The sequence below is a fragment of the Cebus imitator genome, unplaced genomic scaffold, assembly GCF_001604975.1.
Source record: "Cebus imitator isolate Cc_AM_T3 unplaced genomic scaffold, Cebus_imitator-1.0 Scaffold330, whole genome shotgun sequence".
Lineage (NCBI taxonomy): Eukaryota > Metazoa > Chordata > Mammalia > Primates > Cebidae > Cebus > Cebus imitator.
This window is the reverse complement of record NW_016107645.1, coordinates 624,512-636,638: the sequence shown is the minus strand read 5'-3', so window position 1 is coordinate 636,638 and position 12,127 is coordinate 624,512. Positions and strand designations below refer to the sequence as shown.

The following is a 12,127-nucleotide window of genomic DNA, read 5'->3' as shown; positions in this document are numbered from 1 at the left end:
TAATAAAAAAAATTAATAAAGTTATTAAGACTAATAACTTTTTAAATGCATTCATGCTGGCCGGGCGCGTTGGCTCAAGCCTGTAATCCCAGCACTTTGGGAGGCCAAGGCGGGTGGATCACGAGGTCAAGAGATCGAGACCATCCTGGTCAACATGGTGAAACCCCGTCTTTACTAAAAATACAAAAAATTAGCTGGGCATGGTGGCGCGTGCCTGTAATCCCAGCTACTCAGGAGGCTGAGGCAGGAGAATTGCCTGAACCCAGGAGGCGGAAGTTGCAGTGAGCCGAGATCGCGCCATTGCACTCCAGCCGGGGTAACACGAGTGAAACTCTGTCTCAAATAAATAAATAAATAAATAAATAATAAATTCATGATAGAGGAGTATTTTATTTTATTCCTTTGAAATAATAAGAGAAATGTACAAAAGAACAGAATAATATACTCAAAGGGTCAATTGGAGACCTAGGGCCTCTAACCAGAAGGGATCTTTGGGGATTTCCCATTCAGATTCCATTCCTTTGGGACCCTCCAAACTGCAGGAAAGCAATGAATTGTCCAAAAATCAGTGCTTGCAAGAGCTTTGTGGAAGTGACCACACCCTGCCACATTCTGCATCTCTATTTTTCTCAGGCTCCTGTTTCCTATACATTGATTCAGCTCCAAATCTTCTGTCTTGATTTTTCCCCCAATCTCTATCCACAGAGTCATATTCCGCCTTTCTGCCACCCCCACAGAAAACCCTCTTATGAACCCCACATTTCCAAGACCCACCCTTTCCCAGGCTCTATCTAGCCTAAGAGGATTACCTCAACACCTCCTTGACTCACTAGCTGGCAATTGACTACACCTCAGTAGACTTTAATTTCCTCAATTGTAAATAATGGTTTTGAACTAGAAGTTCTTTCTCATTTTAAATATTAGAGATTAGGGTGCAACAGATACACAGGGCTCATTATTTTAGTGAGAAGCTACACTCAAACATTTTTTGAAGCTTGAGATGTTTCAGATTCTCTAATTTTGCAACAGGGTAATCCAGACCAGTGAGTGAGACATTTTTCTTACAACAACAAAGACAAAAGCAAATTAAGCAGTACACATAAGTAGGTAAGCCAATTTTTGTAAAGCATTTTAAATGGATGATACAAGCTTAGGTTAAAACGAAATACGAAATATTGCATTTTAAAAGATGTTTGACAGTTATACCTTGGAAACCAAGTCTAAATTGAATTTATTTATTTATGATCATTTATTATTATTATTTTTTTAGAGATGGGCTCAAGCCACATTGTATAGGATAGACTCAAAAGCCTGGGCTCAAGCCATCCTCCTACTTCAGCCTCTCTAGCATCTGGGACTACAGGTCCATGCCACAGCACCTGGCTTGTAGCAGTCTTAGCTAGCAAACTCAGTCAATTGGAATCAGTGAAACCATTCCTTAAGTAAATGATGTGAATGATGTGGCACAAGCACCCAGACCAAGACCATGCCCAGAAATGGCCCCAATTCCTTTCTCAGTACCTCCAAACTACTTACATCATAAACACACAATTAACTGGTAGATTGTATAAAGCAGACACTAAGTGCTAGAGACATTCTCGGAAAGAATATTATACTCAAAAACAACACAATTAAAATGCCAAGTCTGCGGAAATAGCTGCCCTACTTTTCAATTCAAATATACCAGTATCTTACCTAGAAAGAATGTTAACCTATGGTGATATCACCATAATCTATCATCTATCATTTTGGCATTTGCTACATGTTAAGTGATGCCAGATTGCAACAGTTAAAGAAACAATTAATTTTCACTCCTTATGATATTTCTACATTTTTAGGGACCATTAGTGGAAGATATTCCCTGTAACTGGAAATAAAAGGAGGTAGAACATTTCTGTCTATATAGTCTTCAAAATTAGTTCTTTATGAATTAAGCTATCCTTGTGTTCTTGTCTGTAACAGATGATTGCATCATGGGTGTTTCTCCATTCTTCTATAGTCTTGAAATGTCAGACCATTGGAGGCTCGTAAAGCCTTCAGTTCATATTTACATAAGCCCAATCTAGGTTTGAACTGTGAGATGTCAAGCCATCAAATATTCATGTCTATATATTTTTACACACATTCCCCTGAAAAAATGTTCATGCGATAGGTCATTGATAATGGATTCCTCACTCCCAGAACTCCAGAAAACAAAACAAAACAAAACAAAACAAAAACAATATTGCAGTGACAATTTCTTGGAGAGTTAGCTGACAGTGAGAACCAGATCCCAGAAAGCATCCCAATTCATAGAGACAGAAAGTACAATAGAGGTTACCATGGCTGGGGATGGGAGGAGGAGACAGAAGAAGGAGTTATTGTTTAATGGATACAGACTTTGTTGATGATGAAAATGTTTTGAGTATAGATAGTGGTGATGTTTGCAAAGTATTGTGAATGTATCCAATGCCTCTCATGAATAGCTAAACCACACTTCGGAATGGTTAAATGATGAATGTTATATATATTTTAGCACAATTTTTTTAAAGGTTAAAACAAAAAGAAGAAAAATAAAAGTTTGGCTTAGCAAAAATCAGAAATTGGTCTTTCTCATGCACTGTATTAAATATAGCAGCTCCCTTTGAAACTTAGTTACCCACTTAGCTCAGAGCAAGACATTTCACAAGAGATGGGACAGGGATCACCAGGTTGTAGGAGCATGTGCAAAGAGGGAAAATGAAGTGAGGACCAGCTGTGGAAGGGTCCTGGCTCTGCCACATGGGAAGATGGCAGAAGGAGGGCCTAAGATGCTGGGGTCATATCATGTAATATATCTGTAAAAATATAGATCCATACCCTCATTCCTTTCCCCCCACCAAATAAAAATCTTAACTTATCAACATTAACTGATGATATAAAGGGCAAACTATGCACCAAGAACCCAGGGTTGCTGAAGGAAAGGCAAAACCCTTAAAATAACAATTAACCAATTAGTTCCCGTCTCTCTAGGAGATGCATATTCAAACGCTTATAGTATCAGGAGGTGACATGAAAAGTCAAGTGTGTGTGGGCAGGATACATGGGGATGGGGACTGGGATGGGAGCCACTGTAAATGCAGAAGTCAGGCCCATGCAAAGGCCATGCCGCTCTTCAGCTCCCTCTGTGGAATGCCTTGCAGACCACCCAGTACTGACTGTCCTTTTGTGTTTTCTCCAAAGAAAAAGGCATGCAGATATTTCTATGAAATTGTTAGATTTTTTGAAATTCAAAAATAAAACACAGCTTGATTTCTTTATTTATAGCAGCTTGATTCACAACCAAATAAATCTTTATTCATCATTGCCAAAATCTGGAAGCAACCAAGATGTCCTTCAGTAGGTATCCAGATATAGGCTACCTATATCTGGTGGTACATCCAGGCAACCGAATATTATTCAGCATTCTATCATGCCATGAAAAGACATGAAGAAAATTTAAATGCATATGACTTAGTGAAAGAAGCCAATTTTAAAACTCTAGGTACTACAGAAATCCAACTCTGACTTTCCGGAAAAGGCAAAAATATAGATACAGTAAAAAGATCAGTGATTGCCAGGGGGGTGCGGGTAAAAGAGGGCTAAATAGAGCACAGGGAATTCATGGGACACAGAAACTTTTCTGTATTGGCAGGTGAATGTCATTACATATTTCTTAAAACCTACCGAATATACAACAACCAGGATGAACCCTAATGTCAACTATGGACTCTGGGTGTTAATAATTACAAATGTACCCCTCTGGTGGAGGATATTGATCATGGGGGAGTTTGTGCATGTGTGGGGGCAGGAGCTATATGGAAAATCTCTATACCTTCCTTTCAATTTTGCTGTGAACCTAAAACAGCTCTAAAAACTAAAGTCCGTTATTCATAAAGAATTCATTAATTATTACAACACTTATTATCAACACATATACACAAGCACGCATATACACACATCTGTAGTAAAAATTTGATTAGTGGACCACTGTTTTCAAAGTCCAGGCGACTCAAGGGAAATCACCAACCAAGGCCTTTGCTATGTCCTTTCCCCTGCCAACCTAATCACCTGTTTGTGGCTAGCACAGGAAAAGCCTGGGATGTTCTGTGCAACTTAATTTCTGAAAAACACTTATAATTCCTATTCCATTTGTTTTGCATCATGAAATACTTCTATCTCAGTTTAAAAATATTAGCACTTAAAGATGTATTATCCCTTCAGCAGATACAATTGTTAAGATTTTGGGGACAGACCTTCACTTCTTTCTCATCTCCTGTGGCTTTAAATAAGGTGTGGAGCACTCCCCGCAAAGAGCAATGACTTAGCATTCACCTTCATCTAATTTTCATTTTTCTAGACAATCTTTCCTACTCTGAAGAAAGCTGGAAAACCCCCTATTTGAATGTAGATCATTGTCCTCCATGAACTAAAAGTGAAGACAAGAGGTAGCACACACACCACACTCACATAACAAGAGTAGAGAAAGAAATTGTATTTAGAGAGAGAGAGACAGAGAGAGAAAGACAGAGTATGGATCAGCTTCCATTTAGTATATTAATGACTGTGCCTTGTCCCAAGGGCCCAACTGGAGATTGTTGGCAACTCTCAAAGACAAAATAAAAGAAGTAACTGAGAGAAAAGCTGCCTAAAGAATCTGAAATTGCTCCATGCCTCTAAGCTTTCTACTCACTATGCCTGGAGGCCACCAGACGACAAACATATTAGAACTTAAGTCTGGCCTTGAATAATCCTATGTACTAGGTTCTTTCTGCTATATTTTCATTCTAAATACATGGTATCAATAAACAAAATCATGAAAAATGAGTTATGCCATCTAATGTAAAAGTTATTTTGGGAACATAGTCCATGGTCCACCATCTAATGCTCCCTGTAGAAAGATGTGTATGAGATTTCTTTAAACTTCAAGATGTTTGCTTGTCCTTAGGAATTGGTCAAATCCTTCTCTTAATCATTGAGATCATTTCCTCCCTGTTTCTTTGCCAATCCCTACTTCTTCAAGAAAGTAAAAGTCAAGAGTAAAGCTCTAACAGAAGTCATAGTCACAAGAGATAGAAGCCATGTTTTTTTTTTTCCCAAGGTATATGAAATCAGTGGTTACCTAAAATATCTAGAACTATACCTTGCATGAAATGATTTTAATAAACATTTGTTAAATTGAACAGAATTTATGACTTTTCCAGGAATTACAAAATAAGCACTTAGGAATGAAAGTGCCACCATTTAAAATGAATTTAATTAAAGGTAATTAATAACTTAATTCAAAGACATAATAACATCTAGATGGATTAACTGTCAAAGAGTGCTGATGATTTGTTTTTCCTGGATCTCAAAAAACTAATGTGCAACGAGCACTATTTTCTATACAGTGAATAAATGTAGACATTAATATTATTACAGAAGTGAAAAATGGCTGATGTTTGTTCATGCTGACTCTAAAATCATATTTTGACTTATTAAATAGAATTTTCTTTAGTTTTCTATTATAAATGGCTGTGTTATTTGCTATCATTTCGCCAAAATTTTATTCTGGGATTGCAGTCTCATAAGAATCATAGAAGCATAGATTTAAAAAAAAAACAGTGAGGATTTATCTACCCAGTAAGTCCAGTATCAACATGCTTTTTTACAGATGAAGCAATCAAGGACACAAGGGCCAGTCGTCCTGGAGGCAATCCAATATAAGTGTATTGGTTAATATGCCTTGCTATAAAGGAATGCCTAAGACTGGGTAATCTGGGTTGGTTTGACTCATGATTCTGCAGGCTACATGAGAAGCATAGTGCCAGCATCTGCTTCTTGTGAGGGCCTCAGGAAGCTTCCACTCATGGAAGAAGGTAAAAGAGGAGCTGGCACGTCACATGTCAACAGAGGAAGCAAGAGAGAGACGAGGAGGTGCCAGGTTCCTTTAAACCAGGAGCTTTCCTGTGAACTCCCAGATTAGAACTCACTAATACCATGGGTATGGCACCAAGCCATTCATGGGGAATCCGCCCATGCTCCTGAGCCAAACACCTCCCTCTAGGCCCACCTTTGACATTGGGGATCACATTTCAACATGAGATTTGAAGGAAACAAGAGCCAAACTATATCAACCAGTTTACTCCTGAGTCCTCTTACATATGCTCTTTCTGCTGCTCCACAAAGTAAACATCTAAGAAGAAATCAAATGGATAATGAGAACCAAAATAATGACAGTGAAATGTGCTTGATAAAGGTAAATATAATCAGAGCTGGACGACTGAGGACAAGATCTTTCTCTGTCTTACTTATATTCACAATGAGGTGTGCGACTGCACTTATGTGGGACACAGTTCATGTTTGAGCATCAACCCTGACAAATTTTACCCTAAGACCTGCACTGTGAAGGCTTAACACGGAGGTTAAGGAGGGCTCGGTCATGTATTGCTGCCCTAACTAGAATAGCCTCAAAGTGTCTTCCATATCCAATATTCCACTGACCAAGAAACATACAATTTTGACACAGCTTCAACAGGATGCAATGTTCATATGGGCCCCTGTCCTTTCAGTTAGAATTTCCCTCCCTTCCTCACTCTTTTTGCTTATTTCCTAGTCTCCTTTAAATGATCCTTTTTTTTTTCACTATGTTCACATTTTTTTTTCCCTGTCGTTCCATATCACTTTCAGAAATTTCATTCTCCATCCATAACTCCAATGAAAACCACTTAATACCTGGACATCTGTTCATTTCAGATTTCCTTACCTGACATTTTGTTACCCTGTTGCCCCAGACATGTCATTTCCTGCTGGACTAGGGCCACTTTAATATCTCATTACACACACACACACGCACACACTCACACACACAGCATACACTCAGAAAAAATGGCAATTATAGAAAGTATAAGGAAAATTTAAAAATCATCCATATATCTATCTATATGGTAGTTTTTAATATTAAATAACATTATGATCATGCTTCATATACTATCCTTTCATTCTCCCCAGCCATGCTTGTTTCTCCTCTTCACATTACATGATGAAGCACACCTGAAAAATCAACCCTTTGGAGAAAGGGCTGACCATGAGATTCACAGAACTTGTTTGTCCTTAGTTAAATTTCTTAAACATGCTAAATATTCATTTTTCTATCTGTAAAATTATGTATATAAGCAAATAGTGAGAAGAAAACAATGGATATGAAAGACTAACTTTCCCAAAATGATCAGAAAACCGAAAATGTATAAAATGTATACACCACAACCTACAACTCAGTACAATCAAAGACACAAAAATAAAGTCTACAAAAACAACATACCGCCACATATACAACACATAACAAAGTTATAGTACCTGAAAAACATAAAGAACTCCAACATATACATAAGAACAAGGGAAAAAATCTAACAGCAGAAAGAATAAATGTCATGGACAGGTATTTCATGAAGAAAAACAAGTTTCTAAGTAATGTATGAAAAGATCTTGACGTTCAAACCATGCAAATCAAAACAACAGTTTATATGGCTAAGCATTAAAATAGTGGCATTTAAGCTCATTCATCGATTCAAAAGACAGTGATCAAAGGCCAACTCTATGCCAGGTTATGATGCCCAGCACAACAAAAGTGATGGAGACCCACCGCTTTTGAGGACTTGGGAAGAGAATTTCATATACTGCTGGCAAAAGAGAGGTTTGATAAAGTCATATTGGAGGACAATGTTGCTGAATTTATGAACATGTTAAATCATTTCCGTTTTTTGGTGTAGGAGAGGACATGGTCTAGCTCTGTCTCCCAGGATGGAGTGCAATGACAGGATTGCAACTCACTGCAGCCTCCAATTCCTGGGCTCAAGAGATCCTCCTGCTTCAGCCTCCTAAATAGCTAGGACTACAGGCACATGCTACTGTGCCCAGCTAATCTTTTTTAAAAATTTGTTTGTAGAAAGGGGGTCTCACTTTGTACCTCAGGCTGGTTTCAAAACTCCTGGCCTCAAGAGCTCCTCCTGCCTGGGCCTACCAAAGTGTTTAGAACAATTACTCCAAGACAAAAAATTACTCTTTTTTCTAGCCTGCTACGGTAGCCGTTCCAATGAGATTTCTGCTTCCAATACCTCTGTGCTATAGTCTATTTTTTTTTGAAAAGCAACTACAATTATATTTTAAATATAAATGAGATCATGTCACATTTCTGCTCAAAACATTCCAATGAGTTCCCATCATCCTTAGAGTAAAATCAATTGTTTCTACTATCCCATCTTCCTCTCCACTGGTATTTCCTACCAGCCTTTGACTACATCTCCACTGGGATCCCCAGCTCTCTTCCACTGCCCACTGTACTCCAGTCACTCAAGGATGCTTCTGCCTTAGAGCCTCATGCAGAACACCTGACCCCAGAAATTCAGATTCTTTCATTAAACCCAGACCTCTGTCAAATCTTTTCATCTTGGCACCCTAACTGATAGCAGCCATGTTGTCTTTCATTCCCAAACCCTGCTGGGTTTTATTTCAGAGAACTTATGACTATTTGACATCATGCTGCTGTATCTCTTTGTTTTCATATTTTATATACATACATACAAAAATATACTTCTGTTTACTTATTGGTTGCCTGGTTTTGTGATATTTAAGCTGCAAAAGTAGGGGAATTTGGTTTAATGTGTTCAGGACTATATCTCTAATTCTAAAACCATGCCTGATATAGGAGTAAATGTTCTATAAACTTGTGTTGCGTGTATGAAGTAATGAACAAATTTTCAAATACATATTCTATTTAATTTAACAATTCCAATACTAGGAAACTATCATAAAGAAATTACATTTGAGCAATATTTGTGGCATTAATTATAGCATTATAAGTAATAGAAAAAAATGAGGACATATGTATTTGTCCACCAATATGGAAGACACCAGATAAATTATGGCACATCCATATTATATAATATAAATGGTACCCAAAAAATGGAAAAAAAAGAATGAGATAGACTCATATGATCTAGTAGGGAAAGAGCCCCAAGTCATTTTCAAGTGAGACAAAAATGTAGGTCACTGGCACAGATATTTTTTGAAAAACTGATAATGGATAAAAAATGCCATATTTTATATACAGAAAGTCAAAATAGCACTGTATATAAAAGACGCCAGCAAGAACATCTCAGCATTTGTGACAGATTTTGTATTTCTATATCCTGATTAATGCCCTGACAGACCTGTGAGCGGGATCAAATGACAGGAGTCCTTCCTTGCTGTGTCATTTTTCTGGCTGCCCAGATCTCATGCATCTCAGATGTGAAAATTTCCTAATATTTTCAGGTAGTCAGCCCCAGGGTTTATCTTAAGAAGTAATGAAACTGTCCTTTCTGTTGTTGTCACTTGTACACATTATCCATTGTTCTATCATTTTTCAAATTAGAATAAACAAAATTTCACATAAGGGATCGTATCCCTTATTTATTTTTTTATTCCTTTCTAATTTTATAAAAATGTGTTTACAAACAGAAGCCTGGTGTGGTGGCTCATTCCTGTAACCTCAACATTTTGGGAGGCAAGAGAAGGTAGATCTCTTGAGGCCGGGAATTCAAGACCAGCCTGGCAAACAGTGAGATCCTATCTCTACAAAACAATTTAAAAATTAACCGGTCATTGTGGTGGCCACCTGTAGTCCCAACTACTCACAAAGCTGAGGAGGAAGGATCACTTGAGCCCAGGAGTTGGAGGCTGCAGTGAGCCTGAAGACCCCGTCTCTTAAATAAGTAAATAAATAAATAAAACAAAAATTTGTTTATTATAAATCAGAAAAGACATAAAATCCTGAAGAAAAAAAAAGTCATCTATAATCCCAACCCCAAGAGATAACTACTATTGAAATTCTTGTGTATGTATTTTCAGCAAATTTTCAAAGTGTAGATACCAATATACTCTCCTGTGTATTTGGAGCACGCTCTATAGCCAGAGTAAATATTTATTTCACCGATGTCCTATAAGGATTTTCTCAAAACATTAAATATATATATAAAAACAAATTTTATCCTGCTACTTGCATTCTATTCTAGTTTGTGTATACAATATTTATCCAATCAACCACTCATTATTCAACAGTAAATATGAGGCTTCTAACATTAATGGTTACTGAAGTAGATGTGAGCCATCTAGCTATGGTCTCTCCTGTTAAGTCAGAAAAAAAAAAAAAGATGCTGAACAAGCAATTATCCCAAAGGCAACCCTCTTCTTACAGGGACTTAGAATCACATTTCATGTTTCTCCTTCTTCATACCTTGAATCCAATCTTTCAGAAAGTCCTATTGACTCTATATTCAAAATATAACCATATATTTTTAGGCAAAAAAGTAAGTAAAATACAGTTTATATTATATGCAAACATCTTTGGATTAAGAAAGAGAGCCAAAGTTAGCATAATCCATTTTATGCCTTCCTTTATTCACACACACACATACACATACCCCGACAGCAGCAGATATATACATAAAAAGCACCACTGGAAGAACAAATAGGAAATTAATAAAATGGGATTCAGAAGGACTGGACTGTGTGTACATACTTTTAAATAATTTTGACATTTGAATCATGTAAACGTATGGCTTATTAAAAATAAAATTACAAGGTCAAGAGAACAAGATCATCCTGGCCAACATGGTGAAATCCCATCTCTACTAAAAAATACAAAAATTAGCTGGGCATGGTGGCGCCCGCCTGTAGTCCCAGCTACTCGGGAGGCTGAGGAAGGAGAATTGCTTGAACCTGGGAGGCGGAGACTGTAGTGTGCTGAGATTGCGCCACTACACTCCAGCCTGGCTCCTGGAGACAGAGCAAGACTCTGTCTCAAAAAAACAAAATAAAATAAAATAAAATAAAATAAAGATATTCAAACAATATAAAGTTTACAAGTATCTCAACCAAACCCTTCCCTACTACCACCACCCTTACTACAACAGCTCACATTCCCAACATCTTTTTCCTTTATTATTACAACAGCCTCTTAAACGGTCTCCTTACCTCCAGTGTCCCTTCAGCCAAGTCTTGACAGTGTCCAGAGACATGATGTTGAAATGTAGGTGAAATTACGTTGTTTCACCATCCAAGTCCCTTTAACAGTTTCCTACTGTACTTCTTTCTGGGTAAAAAGCCTGCATCCTCACAATAGCCTCTGGGGTTCCTTTCATTTTCTGCAACCTCTTCTCCTGCTATTCTGCCATTGGTTCTCTTTGCTCAGCAACAGTGTCCCTTTTGCTGTTATTCAAACACATCCAGCATGCTCTCCCCTCAAGGCTTCCATCGTGCTCTTCCTCTGCTAGAATACTCTTCTCTCTCACATCAGCAGGCTTCTATCCCTCAGATCAGGCAAGTTTTGCATCACCTGCCACCTTATTACTAACCCTTCCCTAACACCCTGCTTAAAATCACACTGTCCCCTCCTCCACCTGTCTCCAGCATTATCACCATCCTTGTTAACCATTGCTCATGGCACATCTCACCATCGATGCATAACATGCTTTACTGGTTATTTTTTCATTGAATCATGTTTCTCCAGTATGACAAGAATTTTCCTCTGCTTGTCCACTGTTGGATCTTTTGTGTCTTCCTGGTTATCCAACGCACTCAGTAGGCACTTAGTGGATATATAGTCATTGAATAAATGTATGATAAAAATTAATATAAATTTGTGGAGATCTAAAAAACTGAGCTTACAGGCTACTATAGAGGCAAAGTGCACAAATTAAGTAGCCAGTCGTCTATTGGTGGACATTACATTTATTAAAGATATTTCACCATTATAAATAATTATGTAGTAAAAATAACTGCATACAGGTCCAAGTATTCTTTAGAACAATTTTACAAATATAAATTACTGGGTAAGTTTAGATATCATAATGACTTGCGACATATTGTCAAATTGCCAATAAGGAATTCTGTGCATTTTTCATTACATAAACAACGGGGGTTACATTGTAAAAATATATTAATTTGATAGAAAAAAATATTGTTTTAATCTTGTAGCTTTGAATAGCGACAAGATTAAAATGTTTTTAAGTATTTCTGGGTAGCTTTTATTTCTTCTTTTGTGACTTGCCTAGTCATACACTTTGTTTGTTTTTTTCTATCATTTATCTTTTTTTATTAAATTATGAGCTTT

The 12,127-nt window shown here is 37.3% G+C and overlaps 1 protein-coding gene across 5 annotated transcripts in view; it reads right to left on the bottom strand.

Moving 5' to 3' along the window:
- Positions 1-12,127, bottom strand: part of NRG3 (neuregulin 3) — a 1,102,351-nt gene that overhangs the window by 900,843 nt on the left and 189,381 nt on the right. The gene's annotated exons all lie outside the window — the stretch shown is intronic.